The following is a 21,139-nucleotide window of genomic DNA, read 5'->3' as shown; positions in this document are numbered from 1 at the left end:
GAGGGTTGTTCAGCCACAGCCTCACCCGTTTAAACCCCCAATTAGCACCTTGCACCCAGACCCCACCTGGCTTTAGCGCTTTCTGTGCCACGACTTCTTCCCATTCCTTAGAGGTATTGACTAACATTCGGAGTCCAATCAAAGGTGTGTAGCTAATAGCGAGCTCTGAGTCCTCTTTAGGGTTGGCTGCACTGAGTGAAATTAAAGTTCCCAACATCCCCATTCCCTTCCCCCTTACTAATTAGCCCTCCCCAACTCTTGGAGGTTGACATTTAAAATGAACTCGGCTAAAACGAGTATTTTTGTAGGTAGGGGTTTCAGTGTGGATAATAGGAACACAGAGGTGGGGGGAAAGAATCCTGACTTAGACGGCAAAGAGGGAAGATGCCCTGGAGAAAGGGGGTGTCCTCGCTCCCCCCACACTTGGGACCCAAGCTGGCACCCGGGTGCATGTGGGGAGGAGCTGTGAAGGTCCCTTGAATTGATACATTAAGGGGATTGTTGTTTTCCTGCCTCCCTCGTTAAGGTCCTTCATAAGAGATTCCACCCTTCAAGGTACAAATTCCAGTAAGTTCTGGGCTAAGTCTGCAAATCCACAGCTGGCGTTTGTGACTTAACTTACTCTGGTGAGTAAAACGCAGAGCGTAAAGACGCCAGCGTTAGCAGCACGGTGTGACCAGACTGCCAGGCTCTTAAACCCCCAATTTCCTGGCTTTTGATGGGTTTAAATCAGGATGGGTCCAACAATAATGAGAGTTGGTGCTTCTGTGCCACTTTATCCTAAAAGCGCTGTACAAACATTAATTAATTACAGACACAGAGAGCGTCTGCGAATGTGTAGCCGCAGACATGCGGTTTCAGAGCCAGGCGCAGCTTTAGGCAGGAGCTGCACAGCGTGCGGGGCTCAAACCACATCTGCTCTGCAGCAGCCGCTGGGGTGGCAGCTGCGAGGAGGTGGCCCCAAAAGGTGACTAAAGAGACAACCTGTGCCCCGTGTCTGCCTGTGAACACGGCACCGGCACAGCAGGGCCGCGGCGCCGGGGACAGGCTTTGTTCACACCGGTTTAGTGACTTCTCCCCGGTTCAAAGGAGGCTGGAGGCAGGTGATGCTGTAGGACACCAGGTGCTGCGTTCCTTTGTCCTGGCAAAGTGGTACGTGTGGTATCTTCCTGCATCTCAGTCCTGGACTAGTAAAAGGCATCTGCTTGCTATCCCTGGCTAGAGATGTGATAAACTTAGGGGGTTAGCTCCTGGTTTGGGTCAGTTTGCTTTGGATAGGCAAGACAGGGAATGAGTAACCGAGTCCTGCCTGAATTCTTGGCCTCCTTACGTCTGTGTTACTCTTCTGGGGGATGATGTGGTCCCTAAAATTTACAGGCGATGCAGGGGTGAAAACTTCCCATCTACTACTTCTCCAGATCAAAACAAGCACGCCAATAGCGCATGGAACCTGCTGCTGGCAGTTGGAAATGGCGGCTGCACCAGAACTGCTCTCAAGCAGATTCTGCCCGGTTGGGATGCGATGGTGTGTGACGGGGATGCTCTGCAGCCGTGGAGGAGGACAGGCTCTGTCTTCACCACCTTTCCCCAGCTCTGACCACATGCTGGACATGCACAAGATGCCTGTTGCCTTGGAAACCGGTTCTTTCTGCATGTGCTGCAGTGAGCGGGGAAAGTTTGCCTTCATCAGACCCCCATGGTGAAGAGAATAAGCTCCAGTGATGCTGTCCTAGGGACAGCAGCCTGATTGCTGCTGCTTGCTTTATTCACATCCCTTTAAGAAAGGAGACAGTCTCCCTCCTGCCTCTTGCATGGGAGAGCTCTCCTCATTCCTTTTGAGTCTGGTCTGTGTCCGAGGGCAAAGGGAATTACTTCAGTCACAGATGCGGCGCTGAGCACCCAAAACCAAACGTCCTCTCCGCAAAGGTGGGCCTGCAAATGCCGCTGGCTGTGCAGCGGCAAACTGGGACATCACCCTCGGTCACAGCGTTGACCTCTCGCTTTGCCAGGTTATCCAAGCCAGGTTTACCAAACCAAACCAGTGACCAAAGCCTTGAGTTGTGATCCAGAAAAGGTGGGCAAGTGTCCTGAACGTTTTTGCCATTCTCCTGTGCTTGTTTTGAGTACCTCTACCTCTGAAGTCGTGTTTGAATTGAAATTTAAATTTAATTTGAGTATTTTTACAACTAGAAAGCAATGAAGAATGAATAAATACTCTTTGCTAAACGTTTCATTTGAAAAATGCACTAAAACCCACTGAATTAATGATTCGGTGATTGAGGCTGTGAATTTTGGTTGATTGTCATTTTAAAAGCTGTACTTGTATAATTTTGCAAGCGGGGGAATATCATAAAATGTTTCAGTTGTTTTGCTGTCACAATTATACAAGACAGGCCCTGTACAGATGCCGTTGTTCTGGTACATGGGTGCACGGTGCTGGTACAAGTCCAACATGGATCCACCTGAGCATCCTCCACCATGGCAGGTGGTTTTGGTGGAGCCCATGGAGCTGGTTTAGGTGTCAGTCTGCATTTGCTTGTTAACACCAGGCATTAATTACCTGCGTCTGTTTGGAAGCTGCGCGCCAGGACTCTATATTATTTGTGACAAAATTCAACGTGCACAAAAATCTCTTGATTCCTGGTTTTGGTGTGAGCAGAAATTCAGAGCTGGTTCCCTGCGACTTGCTGTGGGTATGCCGCCTTTCCAATGAGCGCCTCAGTTCGCTGCCTGCTGCTCATTTTGGGGAGAATCCCCTTCCTTTTTGAACAAACGTGGATGCAGCTTATGGAGCTGATGCTCAGCCGCTTCCTTTGGTTCAGTATAAATCCCGGGAGAGGTCAGCGTTTTGCTTTAAAACCTTTGAGCAGCTCAAACAAGAGGGATGGATAAAGAGAAATGTTTGCACAATCTCTTTGCAAATCAGATCTTTAACATCGCGCGTTGCTCTGGAGAGGCAGAGGGGAGAGATAGCGCCAGTTTTTGACTTTGAGCTCGCGAGGCGAAGCTGTCCTCCCTTGTAAAATCAGTGGGAGTTTGTCCTGCGATGGAACCAGAGGATCTGGAGTCCTGAGACATCAAAACAAACGGCGCCGTGATCTTTTTCTCAGGCCGACTCCAGGAGGTTTTGTCTCGTGCCAAGCGCACGCAGAGTGTGAGCGTTTTGACATGTTCTCCTAATCCTGGGATTTATAAAGCGCTTAGCGACACACACAGAAGTGATTCATTACTGCAGCGGGGCCATGTGTGCAAAGCAGGGAGAGCGATGGGCGGCTGCCACGGCCCCTCACCCCCAGCACCCCCGCCACTGCTTTTGGGGTTGTTTCTGGGGATTCTGGGGGTATTTCCCAGCACAGAAGCATCAGGACCATCGGTACCTCCAGGTGTGGGCTCATCACATCTCCGTGCTCTGTCTTCTTGTGTGGAAAAGGGAGGAACATGCCAAGGGATGGACCCCAGAGCAGCCCTGGGGTCTCGGTTTCATCCATGGCACGTGGGTCCTGGGGTGCTATGGGTGCTGCATGGAGGTCAGGGCAGCATTCCACATTTGTCTCTTTGCAAAACTACTGATTCCTCAGCATCTTGGAATTCCCCAGATGTCTGTAAATGTGAAATACAGGCCCCTTCCTAACGCTTAGAAGCACTGCTGTCCGGCGCTGGAGGCTGATTCCACAGGTAGTAAATCAGTTGTGGGTTTTTGGGGTTCAGGCGGAGGTTTGGAGGTGCAGAGGCTCTGCCCTGTGTCTGTAGGATCTAAAATGCCTCCACAAAGCTGCTGTTTGGTAACCGGCCAGGGGGCTTCAGCCAGCAGGTGGCTGGTAGCCAACCCATGGTGCAGGAAACCAGCGTAACACGCGCTCATTATCTCTGCCTTGCTCGGAAAGGATATTGTGATTTTAATAACTTCTTGGATCCTTTTTTTTCCCCGGTAGCTCTTGTTGCCTTGGATACAGGCTCTGGAGAGGCTCAGCCCCGCTAAAGATGGTAGATCATTTAAATGGAATAGAAGATGAGGTGCAGATTTGCAAACTGCTGTTGCTGTCGTGGCGAGCTGGCTGGGAGCGCTCCAGCAAAGCTGAGCTTCCCTGGGACGTGCCGGTTGGTTAGAACAGGCCTTGTTCATGGGAACGTGACACCAGCGCTGCTTTTGCTTGAGCTGAGATGCAGCGTCTGGTGTGACTGTGTGACAGTGCCTGTCTGGATACAACACAGCCCTGAGGTTTGGTACGTGGTGTCGCATGAATTCCCAGGGCACTGTGACCAGGAGCAGAGCTGGACCTTGGCGCCTTTGGGGCTTCCAAGACCTCTGCTCCATCCTCTTCCTCCACAACCACTGCAGGACGGGGTAAAGGCATCAGCTTTTTCAGTGTGTGTCTATGGCTGTGTCCATAAAGAAAAGCCCTCATGTCCAGGGCTTGGACACCTAATTTGGCTTGCTTTGGCCAAATTTCACGCCGCTGTGGTTTTTGATTTACGCACTTTGAAAGTCTTTTGCCGCGCTGGAGGAAGCCCGCTCGTGGTGCCTGTTTTAATCAAATAGCTCTAGCTTTTCTGAGATGCCTTTTCTTCTTTTAATGACTCTGGGGTGTCCAGGCCCATCCTGATGGTAAACAAACTAAATGAATTGCTTTCTCACCCTGGTCCTCATCATAAACAGATTTGGATATGACAGCTGCCTGACAAATCATTAAGATCATTTGATCACTGTCAGAATAAATCAGCCTGACTTGAGACAATGCACTGAACCTCAAATTGCTGCTGGGGTTACTGAGTACGAGATGCTAATGACACTCTGCTCTTGGAAATTATTTCTTAATTGCTTTATAGTAGCTGGCGGAGATCAGAGCCGTGCTGTGTTAGGTGACACATGGAGCGGAGCTGTTGGAGCAGCTCAACAGCCAGAGGTACCAAACACCGACCATCACCCAGATGTCACCCACCACTCTGCCCAGGGTCTCAATAGGATTGAGGCCAAACCCAGCGGCTTCCATGGTCCCTCGGGAGTTTTCACCCTTTGTCCTACCTGGGGGGAAAGCAGCAAGGGTCCAGCAGGGGATGGGGAATCGTTTAGGAAGCAGCAACAGAACAAAGAAAAGAAGAATCATCTTTTCTCTGCTTATAAGAAATCTCAGCTTTCCCAGAGAGAAGAAAAGAAGGGGAGGGAGGTGGATGCGCCGCACAAAGAGAAGAAAATGTGCTGAGAAACCACAAGGCGTCTAAAAGCTCACGCAGAAACCAAGCCCACTTTGATATCCCCTCTCATTGGAAAGAGTCGAGGCCAGAATAACGCTGCCATGATCTGCCACACAGAGGGATGAGAGAGCGAGTGGATTTAAGAGCTCCTTTCTGGTTCTTAGGGCTAAAAAAAAAAAATGATTTGTGTTCAATTACAATATATAAGCAAAAAAAAACCCTTAATAAAATGTCTATTTGCAGGCGCGGATTTGAGCAGCGACACGTGTGCCCTTCCAAGAACAGGCAGTGAGAGCAGCGGCCGTGGAGCGGGAGAGGAGCCGCCTTCAAGGTGCGAGAGCGTTCCTGCACATTCCTACAAAGGGTTTGGGTTGGTGATTATTTGGGTTCATGGATAAGGGGAAACTGAGGCACAATCGGGGCGTTTTCCCACATGAGCACAGGGTAACCCATCCTCCAGGCCAGAGCTGCGTGCCCGAAGCATCGCCTATGCCTTAATTTCATCTCTCCTCCCATTTGTCCAACAGTTCAGCTTGAATAGCCTTTATTTTATGCCTGTTTAAGTTAATTTTATAATTAGCGGAGGGAAGAGGCGTTTTGGCTGAGTGGCCGTTTGTAGCTGGGTACGAGCAGCTGTAAATTACGTCTGGTTCCGGAGCCGGGAGCAGATGCGGCCGTGCCAAATGGTGCATTTACATGGAGGCAAATTGGTCCTGCTCCTTCCCTAAACGCTGCGTGGATGTGACCCGAGTCTTTGATGGGAGCAGAAAAAACCCAGCAAACTATCTTCCCTTAAATGTTCATCCAAATATATGGCAGAGCACTTACTGCTGAACAGATGAAATATAGAGCCTCATCAAAGTCAACTTTTTTAACGGGGAAGTGTTTATTATATACTGTGCGGTTTTTTTCCCCTCTGCTGGAAAAATAAAGTGTTTGAAATGAACATTTTTTTAAACTGATGAAAAAAATCAATGCTACAAAAATAAGTGCTTAATTTTTCACTGAATATGTCCCCATTTTTTATCTTCTGGATTACATTTTCAGTCCTTTGACTTCTCTGCCCGTCGCGGTGTTTCTTGCGAGGCTGGGGACAGTGGGGGCTCAGCAGGTTGTCCCCTCTCATGCACACGCGGCTCCTTGTTGGGATCTTGGGTTCCTCCGGTCCACATTGGCCACTGATTTATTTTCTTCTGGGTCCAACGTGTCTCCAGAGCAAATCTGGTGAAGAGCAGATTCTGCCTCTTCCCCGTCCCCACCCCTGCGTGATGATGCTGAACACACACCCATGATCTCGTTTAAATGGACGCATTAATCCTGCTGCAGCAGCTTTGGCCGAGGCTGCGTTACTTGTAACCGGAGCCTAATTCTGCTCCCAGCTCCTGCAATTTATCTTTATTCCCTGCATATGCAACGAGGTATAAAGCAGCCCCTGCTGCCATCAGCATCACCTGGGCTTGATTTGTTTCAGCAGAGTGCTGTTTGTTCTTTTATCATAAGCAAAATGCACGTTTGAGTGGGATTAAATCTAAACTCCAAATGCTTAATTCTGACTGGAATGCAAATAGTCCCTGTGGACCGCGGCCATGGTTCCAGACAGCAGGGTGAGGATGGCAGTTGTGTTGTGCCTCAAAAATATTCTCTATTGCAGAACAAAAGTGGGAAGAGAGGCCTGAAATGATGTGAAAATAACACTGTTTGAATTAATGTGTCAGCCCTGATGGATGCTTGTGCTACCCAGAGTTTTGAAAGGGCTCTGACGGGTAAGGTATTACCAGGTGAGATTTACCTACAGCCCCTGACTTCTAGTCAGCAAAATCTGAGATGAAAACCTATCCTTCACTCTGCACTGACTTCCAGAGAATATTGAATCAAGATAAAGACCTAGAGGGCCACACACCCCAAGGTATTTTGGCATCTAAGTCCCATTAATTTCCATGCAAGTGTTGGCATTTTCAGATATTATCTTTAATTTAGTCAAGTGAAGGAGGGTCGGTCCTTATCCCCAGCTCAGCCAGGGGATGGGTGCGGGGCTGTGGGAGCCCCATCCTGATGGGAAATGGGGTCCTGGAGCTCTGGGGACAGCGGCTGGGGGGGCTCTGGCTGCCTCCTCTGCTGTGCCAAGGGTAGGTTTGCAGCTTGTCTTCCCTATCGTCATTCCAAAGCTGTACATACGTTTTATTGCACACTTACCTTCCTCCCAGAGTGAGAGAATGACCTACATATACAGGTGTTAAAGCCTGGAGGATACTGGACTTCATAAAACGGGTTGTATAAGGGTTTGGATCAGCAGTGCCCTGCTACATTCAAACAGACACTCATTCTCGATGGGGACTGCGCGTACGTGCGCATCTGTCCTTCCTCGCACATCTGTCCTTCCTCCTTCTCTCCATGGCACTAACCCACAGAGCAGCCCCTTCCCAGCACCAAAGGAAGGGAGCGAAATGAAGAAAAAGCAGGAGGCAAAGATCACAACATACACATGGACAAATCCTGTCTCCTGACCTCTGCAGAGGCCGCAGTTCAGGGCAGGTGAGGATGGATCAGGTGACAAAACTGCGGCCGGTGCCACTCCGGATGGGCAGCGCTGGGGGAAAAACAGCTTTTGAGATCGTGAAGAGCCACCTCGGAGCAAATGGGGCTTCTGGTTATCTTCCCTTGGACTCTCAGCGTGAGATTAGCTTTCCTTCCTCTTCCTTCCTTTGTGGCACAGGTGGGGACGTGCACTGACAAGAGGATAAAGATGGAAAGCATCGAGTGTTCTTCAGGGCTGCAGACGTGCCGTGGGGAGGGGACAGCTCACGGGAGGTCCAGGCTTCGCTCCCCGCTCAGCTCGAGTGCATTCTCCCCCTAAACTGTAAGTCACCAGTGAGTGGACTCTCCTCATATTCACTGAGAGAGCTGGAAAGGAAATTGGTTTCCTAACCCCAGTGATTTTACAGCGGTGTAATTTCTTTTTCCCCTGAGCTCTTTGTGAAAACACCACTGAGGCTTTTCAGCTTGTTTTCAGGAGGAGGGAAGGCGCAGATCACTCGTGGTGTGGTGATGTGGAGCGGTTGTGAGTGGCCAAAAATATTAACTCACAAATAAAGATGCGCTTGCTTTTGTCTCCTGGGGCCTGATGAGTCCCAGATTCTGACTGTCCGGCCCTGGCTCATCGCTGCCACAGCTCCGAATGGTCAGAGCCTCGGCAATAGCACAGCTACACAAGGGAGAGAAAGAGGAAAATGTGTGTTTGCATTAAGGACAGAAAATCCAAAAATCATACTGACAGTGGATGCTTTTTATTGCGAGGGAGGAAAAACACCCTAAGAAAAAACGAGGCTGTGTTCTGCATAAAGCTCTTCAGAGGCTGAGGCGAATATTCTCTGTTTGAACATGCAGCATTGAAAAGCCGGCGCTTTCTCCCCAGCAAGATAAGTCGGGATTTTATGTGAAACTTGCGGTATCTACACTGGGCCAGCTGTGAGGAGCTGGGTCCCTCTGAGCCGAGCGCAGGCAGCACAGGCAGCACAGGCAGCGCAGGCAGGGAAAGCTCTGCCCGCTGCAGCAGCCCCACAGCTTTTCCCCCACCTGCTCCCCTATTCCAGCTGCAAAAACCCATTAATCCAAGCAGCACCCTGGGTCCTGGCTTGTTTGGAACTGACATGAATTTCAAACTCGCTCCCACTCTGCTCATTTTCGCAGGGAGTTCGTGAAACATGGGAGGCCGTGGGGTCGCGATCTCTATCAATCAATAGAAGCAGAGATTTCTTTGTAGGCCGTCTGGCATCAAGGTCAAAACTCAGCTGTGTACTTTAAGATTTTTCTTTAACTTCTCAGGATTTTTTAGGAGGTTTTTGGTCATTTATACGTAAGATCTGAGGATTTTGCTTCCTAGTGGCTAGTTTGCCGCCATGTATCTTTAAAGCATGTGCTAAATGGGTGCCGTTTTCTTTGTACAGGAAAGGTGAGAGTGAGACAGTGCTGCTGATTCCTGACCCCTTGGGTGAAGACTAAACCGCACGGTGAGTTTTTGGCGGCCTGGCGGACGGCAGCTCGTGCAGAAGCTGGTTGAGCAGCCTGGCCGGAGCCAGCGCTGGCCGCAGCTCGGTTGGTTTTACGCAGCCGCTTTGCCGCAGTTCTGCGGGTGCAGCTCTGTTCTGGGCCAGGGCGGGAAGACGAATGGCTCGTGCTGTTCGAAGAGTCCAGTTCTTGCTTAGGTAACTTTAAACTCAATCACGCCTGGCTTTGCTTGCAATCTTGCGACACCTTGCAAACCCGGCACTGCCTCATTTACCCTCTGTCACGCTGACTTACCTCCTGCGCCAGCACGTGGAACCGTGCGTGCTCGTTTTCGCGGATTTGCTGCCAAAACGCGGTAGGATTTCAGCGTGAGGAATGAGTGCAATATGGGAGAAAGCCCAGCAGAACGTGACTTAGCAGTGCCAGGATTTGGGATGCTTTTCTGGTGGAATCAGTGTGCCAGGCTGCCGTGGCTCGGTGCTCCATGCCCGGGGCAGACCGGGACCCTCGCTGTGCTGGGTTTGCAAAAGAGAGGGATGAGATGGTTGCAGCCCCCCAGAGCAGCTTTGCAACCTGTACTTTGGGGTGACATGTACTGGCTGTGTGGAAAATCCCATCTCGGAGCACCAGGATTTGGCCTCGTCAGCCAGCTCTTTTCCCAGCACTGAATCTGGGCCATGTTTAAAGCTTTCAGCTTTTGCAGGCAAATACTCTTTGTCTGGAGCCTAAGAAAATCGGGCCCTGATTACTGATTAAACTTAACCACTTGCAGAAATATTGAACAAACGTGAACAAAACTTTGAGCGGAAAAATTATTTCAGGGAAGTGAAAGCCACAAAACAAACCAGTAATAATGTATTATTAATATATTAGCGTCAGCATTAATAGTAATGCGGTGTTTTGCAGCTGGTTTAGTAATAACACTACAGCTTTATGTATTAATAAGTGTAGTAATATTAATGCCACTTTCTGCCATAAATAACATTGACATGAGCAGCGCTTCTCCCCTTTCCTGGGGTTTTTGGTGTCGATGCTGTGCTGGTTCTCTGCGCTTTGCCCAGAAATGGTGCCAGACTGGATTTCAGGGTGATGGTGCAGACTTGTAAGGGATGGGCCATGGTGTCTTGGGGGTTTGTTTTTGCAGCAGAGGTGGAGCGTGTTGCTGGCACCCAGTGAGGACTCGGAAAACCGGGGCTTGGAGAGGCTGATCAGCAGCATCTCCTGCTGTCCCATGTCCTGGCTCCTGCTCCTCGCTGGGTGGAAGACCTTGTACATGATGCCATTGGGTACCATGATGCTATTAGCTAAAAATGGAGCTTTGTAGCTTGGGTCTTGGGTCCTCTCCTGGCCTGTGCAAAGCTGTCAGGTCCTGGCTGCTGGGAACTGGCCATCAGAGGTCTTCAGTTTGTGGTCACTGTGTTTTGCAGCAAGGGGTAGGTCAGCTTAGACCTGTTTTTAATGAAGAGCTGGTGAGCCTGCAGGCTCCTTGTTGCTGTTTTTCTTTCTTAATTGGCTCTGAGTGCGTCTGTGTGGATGCGCGTGTGCCTGCCTCCCTCATCAGCAGCACCCCTGGTATTCAGCGGAGTAATTAGAACATCTAAATCTTCCCTATATGTCATCCAGACTTTGTAAAATTAACTGTGATTACTGGCACCAGCCTGCAGACGTGCCGGATCCCACCCCGGCTCCCGATAAGCATAATTGCTCCTCATTGTTCCTCCGGAAAGTCTTGCGCTCGCTGCCATGCACAAGCTCCTTCTTTCTCGCTTTTACATTAGGACGGAGTTAAATGACTTTGGCTTTTGTGGACTCTGGGAGGATTTATGGGGAGTTGCACTTAACTGAGATCAGAAGTGCTGCTTGATTGCTGAGCAAACAGGAGCCCTGGGCTCGGCGATGGCTCTTCAAGTGAATCCTCCCCCTTCTCCCCCTGCCCTGACCCCTTTGGGTACAGCTGCTTTGGGTACAGCCGGGAGACCTGGCTCACAGTGGAGCAGTGGTCTGAGCCTCCCCAAGGGCTTCTATGTGTATGTGTGTGTGCATAAATATATATATTTATTATACTGTATAGAAAAATAAAATACTACATATAAAAATTGTAAAATGCAGGCCGTTTGGAGGACCTGGTTTATGCTTTGCCCCACAGAACAGCATTATTTCTGCGGTCCGAAGTTGCCTTTTCGAACACAAATGGCCATTCGTTCATTAGGCTTTGCCATCTTCATGTGTTAATGACCAGCCGCGGGAAAGTGCCAGTTTGAGTAACAAACTGGGGGCAGGGGAGGCTAAGGAGCAGGTATTGATCATTATTAGTTTCTTGTTCAATGAGGTAGGACATCGACCACTTGGCGTTTCCTTACCACACAGGTTAAATGGTGTGAAGAAACACAGAATTATTCTTTCTGATGTTTTCTTTCCCCTTCCCAGCGCAGAGATCGGCACCACATCTCATCTTCCCAGCTCCAGGGCTGCCCAGGGGTCTGTCATGTTTCTCTGCCTTTCCTCGTGCCTCACACCATTCCCAATTTAAAAACTGAAAAAAAAAAGAGCCAGGGATCTAACTTTGCTAATACTTTACTGACCAGAATCAGTAAGGACATCTGAGCATCATGGCTGTTCTTTTCTCTGCTTCCAGGAGCATTATTGATTGCTATTTTAATTTAAATCTTGGACAAAACCCTTCATTTTCTCCTGAGTTCTCCAGCGTAGCTCACCATGCAAACTGGTTCTTTGGGGGTGCAGTGTGGGGGGAAAAGAGGGGTGAGGAACCCTGGGCAGCGTCCAGGTACAACTGTAGGTGTCAGGGACCCACCTCGGGAGCACCAACAAACTGGTAATGGAAACTGCTTCAAAATTCAACCAAGAGCAGGCAAGGCTGGCGTCTTCAGTGGGGAGCTCTAGTGCTCTGGCGTCTCTCTGCTCTCATTAGATACTTTGCAACTGCACTTATATATGCTTCAAAGGTTAATGTATGTTTGTGAGGAGTGCACTTTGTATAAATGTTAATTAGCAGAGGTGCAATTCAGGGGATTCTTTCCTTGATAAGAAATGCTTTTTCTGTATTTTTAGCCACTGATTTTGTTAGTACTTGCGCCGCTGTTTATCCGGGAGATGACTGGGGAGAAAAGGCTGGTGGGGGCTGCAGTTCCCCCCCGTGAGCAGCAGAGTTTGGGGAAGGTGCGCGGCTGGCACGGGGGCTGCTGCATCTTCTGTGGGGTCCGGGGATGCTCCAGAGTGCTCGGGGATGGGGACACTCGAGCCACAGACTTCACCTCTAATTTTCACACGTTACTGAGTGAATGCCCTTCCGTTTGCAACATGGGGGGACAAAATGGGATTGCAATTGGTGGGAAGGGAGAGGCGATTTCCCAGCTCCCATTAACCGGTAATAATTGCTTTGAGAGCAGAGGTTTAATCTCAAGATTTCACGCAGAAGTGCCCCTCTCCGAGCGAGTTTGCAGCGATGTCCATTCTCAGCGCTGTGGCCAGGCCCTTCCCCAAGTGCCACATCTGAAATCTCCATAAAAGTTCTTTAAACCCGTGGCTGCGAGGGGCATCTCCGCAGCGGTAACGCTCCCCCCTTGCCTCAACCTCCATATCTTTGCAACACAAAGGTCAATTGAATTCATTACAGTGTAAAAATGAAGTTCTCTGATTGATTGAAGGTTCCTCTTTAACACTTCAAATGAATGTGTTGGTATTACTTGATGGAATGCTTTAGAGGTCCATTATGAAATACGCTTTTATATGAGAAGCAATTTCTTTACATCGTTTTTCTTTTCCTTAATTTTTTGTGGAACATAATTATCCTTTTCCCCCCTCACCTCCTTTTCTTTTTAATCGATTTTTTTTTCTCCTTTCGCCTCCCCAGTGGAAAGCAAGCAGCGTTATTTAAAGGGACACGGAGATAAAATACAGTGGTATGATGGATACAACGGCTGAAAAACGAGATGGATCCATCCATCTCAGACTTTCAATGGCTCCCATTACTCACTTGATTCCAGTCTCCCATTTTCAGGGTGAGCAGAGCTGGAGGACAGGGGGATGCTCCAGCTTTAGCACAGCATGGGATGCTCAATGTACCTTCCCCAAGGGTGGTGGGGGGTCCCTGGGGCTGCCAGACCCCTCTCCCTGCACCAGCTGCCACCGCTCCAGCCAGACCCCTTGTGTCCTGCAAAAGGGCAGTGGAGTAATTAATTCCTCAGGGCACGGCTGTGACACCCACCTGAATGCCGAGTAATCATCTTCACAGCTAATTCCTCTGCCCTGATTTGCCTTGCAGAAAATTCTGAGTGTGCCGCAAGGAGATTTGCTGCCCATTTGTACAGCACTGCTGAGAAGGGAAAATGGGGACAAAAGGGAGAATGATCCCATTTGAGGCTGGGTGAGTAACGGCTCCCTGCGCCGGGGGAGGCTGCAGCAGTCAGGATAATTCATGATGAAGTCATGATAATGAATGACTACATCCCGCTAAACCGAGGCTAAATAGGAGTGGATTACTGACACGTGAGGCACGGGCTGATGCAGACCTGGGAGTAAACAGCGGCTCAGGGCTGGAAGGGTTGCTCTGCCTTTCCGAGCAGGTTACGGTGACATTGTTCACAGCTTGGAGCATCTGGCTGCTGGTTCCTGGTGGTCACAGGGATGTGCCAGGCAAAGCCCTGGCCCGGGGAGCAGGCAGCTCCTTCGGCTGGGTTTGGCTTGGGTGTTTCTGTGGGGATTTTAACACCAAAGCCGTGGCTTGTGCTCCTCCTCGCTTTGCAGTTTCCTCTCTCTGATATTTGGGTTGCAGTGACCTTTCAAGTGATAGTTTGGAGAGACCATCACTGCACAGGGATGAAACACCCCTGAGAGCTCCTCTCCCTGTAAGCAATCAGCAGTGTCGGTGAATGGCTTCAAGTAGCAGGTGAACGGGGAAAAAACAGATGGACCGCAAATACTGTTTGTGCAGGAAAAGCAGAGGTTAGTGTGTGCAGGTGACTCATGAGAAGAGATGGTCTTTAAAGCCAGGCTTAAGAGATCAAACCAAACAAGCTCAATGAGCTCATTGATTGATTCTAACCTTAAACAAGAAGAGCTGCGGAGGCAGCGTGGTGACAGCGGGGGAGCGGGACGTGCCCCGCAGTGGGAACACGGGTGTCTGGGCAGGCGATGCTACCGAACGCATCATCCCTCCTGCTTGATCCCAACAGAGCTGGTTTGGGCAGGCGAGTGCTTTTCACAAAGAGCCTTGGTGATGTGGCCATAGAAAACAGAGGGAGACAGGATCCTGAAAGTGTTGCTCTTGCCCCAAAATGGGATCAGGCTGCAGTGACAAGCTCTGCCACCTCCCCGGTGCCCTGCTCCGGTGTGCGGTGACACTGGGTGTAAGAAAACTTGGTCTGCTGTGTGTGAAGGTCGCTGGTCTCTCCGTGCTGTGGCTTTGCTCTGTGCTGGAGCGGAGCCGCGCAGCCCGACATGGCCAGCACGGACCGTGTGCCGGGGCCGAGGGAACCAAACGAGACAACGTGCTTAATTCCCATATTAAGCAAAAAAAATCCTGGTGTCTGCTGGTGCCCCAGGGGATGGTCAGCACAGACCTCCCTGTCTGACGAGGTGCCAGTTCTCGTGCAGCGCGAGTAATGCTCCTTGTCAGCTCCGATAAAACCTGAAATCTATCATCAGCCCTTTCCTCCAAAGGTTTTGTTACCGGGGAAAGTAATTACAATTTGTCCTTAATTCCAGAAATGTGCCTAGAAAACCGACAGAGAGGAGGAGGGGACTGGTCCAGGGCAGAGCCGCAGCCTCCTGCCACCTCCCGCCACCTCCCGCCACCTCCCGGGCTTCCAAGTGGCCGCTGTGGTGGCTGTTGTGACTGGAAATAGTGTAGGGAGGGTGATGGAAAGGTGGCTGCAGGGTCTGCAGTGCCAACGCTTCAGCCACTGGTCGTTCCACAGCTCCCGATTGTGCTTTGGGGTGAGTTGCCCCCATGAGCATCTCCCTGGGCTGGGCGGCTGGTCCTCACGGTCGATGCATCGTGCAGAATTTGTATTTCAACCCCAGTTGTTGAGCGGAAGGGGAAAAACCTTCCCTCTGCCTCTGGATCTGATGCAATGAGACATCTGACGCCGAAGATGAATCGAGGGCTGCATCGGAAGTGCCAGATACATAATCCATCCTAAATAGGCTTCATTAGTGGTAACAATTAAAGTTACCATTGTGGATTGGAGACGTTTTTTATTAACTTTGCCCTTGTCTGCAACTCGGACTCACCTCGTAATAATGAGCAGTGTCACTTCTGATCTATTTCTCATAATAGCTCCTTTCTCCTCTAAATCTGGGCAAAATATGATTTATAGGCAGGGTTATCACATCTCAGTGTCAGCCACCTGGGAAGGGGCAAATGTTGACAAGAGTTTACAGCCTTGGGCACCTCATGGGTGGCAAAAGCTGTCCAGGGGCTGGGATTTGGGTGATGTACGTGGGATTTGGGTGATGTCTGTGGGATCTGGGTGATGTCTGTGGGATCTGGGTGATGTCCATGGGATTTAGGTGATGTCCGTGGGATCTGGGTGATGTCTGAGGGATTTGGGTGGTGTCCGTGGAATTTGGGTGGTGTCCATGGACTCAGGTGTCAGCAGGACAGGAGAGCTGGGACAGGAGCCTTCCTGCGAGAAGCTATTGTCTCCAAAAGCCATCATCACCCTGCTGGAACAAAAGGATCTGAGGATTAAGTCTGGTGCTCACTGCCTGAGCGTTTCTCTTTTTCGAGGGATTTATGGCTTGGCGAAATAAATGTTTAATTTCCTATTTTTTGTTTTGGAAGCTGAAAGGGGTTGGGAGGGGAGGCGGCTCTTCTGGCGGGCTCTCCATGTGGGCAGGGAAAACCCCGTGTTTGAAGCAGCCTGGAGCCCCAAACCCCCATCAGTGACCCACCTGCCTCTAGCTGACGTGCCCATGGTCCCTGTCCCCTCCGAGGGACACAGTCCCAGCCCACAGCAGATGCTCCAGCACCAGAGTGAAGTCCTTTCCCCAGGGCTGGTGTTCTACAGAGATATCTTTGCATGGTTGGAAACCTGCCCCTGCGAACCTGCTCCCATCCCCTCCGCGTCCAAATCTGTGTCTCAGACGAGCTCCAAAGTCTCTGCCAAGCGGAGAGGCAACCACAGGAGAGGCAAAAAGCCCTCTTGACAAATATGTCCTCCCCTTCTCGCAAAGCTGGCTGTCATCTCATTATATCAATAGTGATTAAGAGCGGAAACTGGCAGTTAATCCCCTGCAAGGTATTTTGATGATTAAATTGAGAGTGCCTGGTGTAAAGCTGTAGCATATTAAATTTGACTGTGGGCAGATAAGAAGGGCGGCAGCACCGGTGACCCTGTGCTCCAGGGCACCACATTGCAGAGCAGCACTCTCAGCCTGGCTGCCTTCCAGTTTCAATAATTCTTTTGTCTGGGGGGTTGGTTGGAGTTCTTTTGGTATGGTTTGTGTTTGTTTGGTTTGGTTTTGTTTTCAATGTGAATTCCGTGTTTCATGCAGGCACAGGCAGAGCCAGGAGAGGTTCCCGCTTGGTGTTTTTGTCCCGTTCCCCAGCCGAGAGCCCGAGTCCCAGCTCAGCAGTGGGACATGGCAGGTAGAGCTGCAGCCCAAGCACATGGTCAGTGTTAGCCCGTGTGGCTTTGGCTCTCCAGCTGGTTTGCTCTGAAAAGAAACATGCAGCAGGAAGGAAAAAATGGCTCCGTGACAAGTGTGTTTCCATCAGCCCAGCTTAAACAGACCGCGATGCTTTGGGACCTTTCCTGATAATTAAAAGCAGCGTGATGGCTCTTTGCTGGTGAGAATTTATTCTGTCACTTGGCCTTAAAGAACTATCCTTGTCAAGCAGTGTCACACGCTGGTGTCAGGGCTGTGCTCGCTCCGGTGTGGCTGTTTGTGATGGTCCCTGTTTGCTGTATGTACACACGGGCAGTCAGGGCTGGCTCCTGTCCCTGTCGCCGCCTGTCCTTGTCACCCTCTCATCACCTGGCCTGTCCCTGAACAGCAACACGCTGCACTGGGGTCGCATTGGAGGAATTCGCATCCGTTCCAGGCAAACGCTTCCCATCAACAAGGCAGCATCGCTGCCAGCAGGCAGTTGCCATGGCAATGCGGTTCTGTAATGGCCCAAGCAGATGATTATTGTTATTTATTATTTTAATCTCACCCTGGTCCCCTCTGCAGAGCCGAAATGGATATGGGCAGAGCGTGGGTGCAGGAGGAGAGCGTGGGGGGCGATGTCCCACACCAGCACTGTCCTTCAGTCGGAGGGGACCAGTGGTGGCGCAGGGCTTGGTGTCAGGGACAGGACCGCGCTCTTCTTGGGATGCTGGGGGGTACCACAGTGGAGTTGCCTCGCCCACGGGGGCTGTTTTGGTGCTACCAGAACACCATGCCAGCATCGGCATGGGGACATTGGAGCCGTTTGAAGGCAGGCATCACTCCCTCCATTTAGATTCAGGCTGTTTAAAAGGTTTGTCTCCATGCATGGTACGAGCACGCTGTCCCCAGCCTGCTGCTCGCTGTTCCAGCTCGGGAGATGCCTGCAGCTGGTCGAGCACATTTCTCTTCCTGTTACTGTTCATTTGTTGGTATCGGAGCAGCAACAGGTGCCCCAGTGTGTCCAGAGGTACAGGCAGAGGGACTTGTGGGTGCTTCAAAGGGCACTGCACACATTGGTACTACTTGGATTGCAAGCGAAGGGAGAAATCTGTGCCAAACACCACGAGTGGCATCGCCTCTGAGTGCCAGCTTGAACAGAGAGAAGGGCTTGAATTTGGGGGCTGAAGTCACGGTGTCACATCAGCTTTCTGCAGATGGGGTGGTAAAGCTTCACCAGCACAGACCCCCCTCACTGTGGGACGTTCACCTGCGTGGGGTGTGCGGGGCGCACACGCCACGAGCTCTCCGCACACCCACGGGCTGCTGTGTTGCTGAGAGCTCAGCACGTCCCACGCTGTGCGGGGACCCCGGTGACAGCCCAAGGTCACCGGGATGTCACAGCAGACCTTGGAATTGAGATTTCATCTTCTCAAGCTGCTCAGTGCTTTGCTCTCAAAGCCATCCTTCATCCTTCCTAAGGGAAGGGACCGCCTCGCCCAGAGGCACACGGAGCTTTTCATATACGCGGTATCAATCTCTGTAAGGAAAGCACTTTTATATTGAAGATCTGATAGAGGAATAAATTCCCATAGAAGTAGAAAGCAGAAGCTAATAGGTTTTTTCACAATGAAAGAATAGATGTGCTGACAAAGGCATTTCCAGGGCATCAAAATAAACTGTATTTTCTGTGAAGACCAGGGCTCTTCCAGAGCTCCTCTGCCAGCAGTCCGGCCGGGAACAGCCTCTGGGACCAGCCGTCCCTGGGACACTCGGCCCGGCCCCAAGCTCAATCTGGGGTCACCCCGTCTGTCACCCATGGGGAGCAGTCCTGTGCGTGGTCTATCTTGGGTCAGTTATCTCCCCCTTTGCTCCTGGTCCTTCTGCCCATCCCCTGTGTGCCCGGGGATGCGAGAGCATCCGACCTGCCTTGCCAGCGCCCATCCGCTCCTGGTCCTCTCTGTTACAGGATTCCAGAGCCTTGCTCTGGTTTTCCTTTGCTTTTTTTATCCCGCTGCGTTCCTCCCGATTCCCTTTGCTGGCTCTGAATTTGCTTTTTGGGTGAGCACATCGCTGCCCCAGCATACAGCTCCAGTGTGGTACCTGAATCCCCTGGGTCCTGCTGTGGTCGGAGCACCAGCGATGGTCCCAGCTGCATCTTCTAGGGGGAGTTTGGCCACAGAGACCCCCTCGCTGGGCTGTCTTGGAGCTGTTTGGACCATCTTTGTCCAGGGAACGCCCTGGTTCCCAGCACCGACAGGTCTTGGCGATGTTGTCTTGGGCAGCAGTTGTAGCACGCAGATCATCCTGCCCAGATAATCCTTCTGCTTAAGCTTCTTATCTGAAAGTGGCTCTTTGGACACGATGGGCAGAATTAGCCCTCGACCTGCCTCTCCTGCGGGCAGAGCTCCCGCTGGGATAACCCATCCCCGCGTCCTCCCGTCCCGCACCGCACTGCGTGCGTGTCCCTCACCCTGCGCCAGGCTGGGACACCACTGTGTCCCCATGCTCAGCTCCCGGCCCCCTTCTCTCCTCTTCATTTCCCCTTTTGAAAAAATACGCTATAATTTGTCTTTCCTATCCATTGATTTTCCAGTTAAAACTGCTCTCTGCCTGCCCTTGATTCCCACCCTGCAGGAAAATAAGCCCTATAAAAGAAATGGATACCCCTGTTGCTTAAGAGACTAAAATTTACTGAAGACTTATGCGCTCCGGTCCCCAAAGGGGGCGAGGGGAAATGATTTGTTCAATTAATTATAAATGTTTTAATTTAAATGGCTAATGTAGAAGATAGTCAGATATAAAACAGCAAACTACTGAAGTGTTTTATGGGTCCTTAAAGACCACTAAATGCTTGTTCTGATTCTGCTAAGATCACTCAAATGACTTTTTCTCTTGCATTCAGGGCAGGGTGCGGTGGGAGGCAAGGGGGAGAGATTTCCTCTTGTATTTTACATACCTCCGGGCAAGTCGTGATAAATGTTTGGCAATTCATTTCTTTGGAGCCGGAATTTGCCTTTGAAAACCAGAAACGTTGCCCGTGCTGGGGAGAGGTGAGAAGAAAGAACAAAAGAAGGAATGTTCTGGGTCAGGGTCACCTCTTGCAGCAGGATTACTTCTTGCTCCCACACTCATCACATCCCTGACCTCCTGACCACATCCCTGGTCTCCTGGATATCTCAGCAGTCCCCAGAGCTGCCTATAATTCCCCAATGATGGATATTTCATGTACGTTGGTCTGCGGATCCCTGGCTGGAGTAAAGCCACCGAAGCCCTTCATATCCCGGCATTAATGAGCTGATTTACACAGAGAGCGCTCCCAGCCTGCCCTTCATCTTGGCAAAAATATTGGCTTGAGAAATGCAGAATTATTATGAGATTTGCAGTGGAAAGAAACATTGAATAAAAAGAAGGGATCCCCGAACAGAAGTTTCCTGGGCGAATGAGAAGGAGACAGAGCATGTCTGTGTGTGGCTCGGGGTAGAACGGGCTTTGCAAGCCGGGACCTTGCTGCTACCAGGCTTTTCCTTCTGCCTTTTGCTTCCCACCCCTTCCTTTTGCCTTCTTTTTGCAGCTCAGACTCGCTGCCATTGCATTTCCCTGCCTTTATTTTCCCTCCCAGCAGCTGCCCCGTACCTTGCCCGCTTGCTGACTGCTGGTGCTGCCACTGATTCCTCCCCGTGGCTCCTATTTTGCTGCTGAAAAGGAGCAGACAGGGACTGGGAGGGGGTAAATTGCCCACTTAATAAATGCATTCTCTTGATTCCTTTTTCCTCTCCAGACTGTCCTGCCCTAAAAAGCATTTTCCTGGAGTTCTCAGTTTGTTGACCCCTCAAGCTCCAGAGCTGTTACCTAAACTAAATGCCTTTTATTTTCATGCTTCAGCAAAATCTCTCTTGCTTCCAGCACAACCCATCTCCTCCCGGGCCACGCAGAAACAATTACAGCAGCAAAAGGCTTCTATAAGTCATAAATATACTTCCTTGCAACGCATCGGCGGGCTGGTCTCTGCAAAGAGAAATGGGCTTGGGTGCTGGTTAGAAATGCCCACGTCGTCTGTCCGGGCGTCCACTGCTGCTGGGGCACCCAGTGGGTGCAGCAGATGATGGGATTTGGGTGCACGGGGCCGTGGGAAGCACAGAATCACATCCCACATGTTTCCCAGGGCGATGTTTGGTGGAGTAATAAATACAGCGCTGCTGGGAACAACATGAACCGCTGCAGCAGGGACCGCGCTGCCCAGCTGGGACTCTCTAACGCCGTTCCTCTCCGGCAGTGCCTAAATTCTATTACGTGTTGCCCGGGAATTGGCGCTGTTTAGCAGACA

At 50.8% G+C, this 21,139-nt stretch overlaps 1 long non-coding RNA gene and 1 other non-coding gene across 4 annotated transcripts in view; both read left to right on the top strand.

Annotated features, from left to right (window-relative positions):
- The window catches only part of LOC102087592 (uncharacterized), a 102,171-nt gene extending 94,122 nt beyond the window's left edge, over positions 1–8,049 (top strand). For all 3 annotated transcript variants that reach the window (XR_010468154.1, XR_010468156.1, XR_010468155.1), the window contains 3 exons: positions 5,437–5,524; positions 6,845–7,725; positions 7,907–8,049. This is a non-coding gene — a transcript (uncharacterized LOC102087592). The remainder of the gene's footprint in view (positions 1–5,436; positions 5,525–6,844; positions 7,726–7,906) is intronic.
- A 776-nt stretch (positions 8,050–8,825) lies between these two features.
- LOC135576427 (uncharacterized) lies at positions 8,826–18,981 on the top strand. The gene is made up of 4 exons (XR_010468157.1): positions 8,826–9,200; positions 13,070–13,217; positions 13,481–13,582; positions 16,717–18,981. It is a non-coding gene; the product is annotated as an uncharacterized LOC135576427 (long non-coding RNA).
- Positions 18,982–21,139: the final 2,158 nt, after the last annotated feature.

The sequence above is a fragment of the Columba livia genome, chromosome 26, assembly GCF_036013475.1.
Source record: "Columba livia isolate bColLiv1 breed racing homer chromosome 26, bColLiv1.pat.W.v2, whole genome shotgun sequence".
Taxonomy (NCBI): Eukaryota; Metazoa; Chordata; class Aves; order Columbiformes; family Columbidae; genus Columba; species Columba livia.
This window is presented reverse-complemented; position numbering and strand designations above follow the sequence as displayed.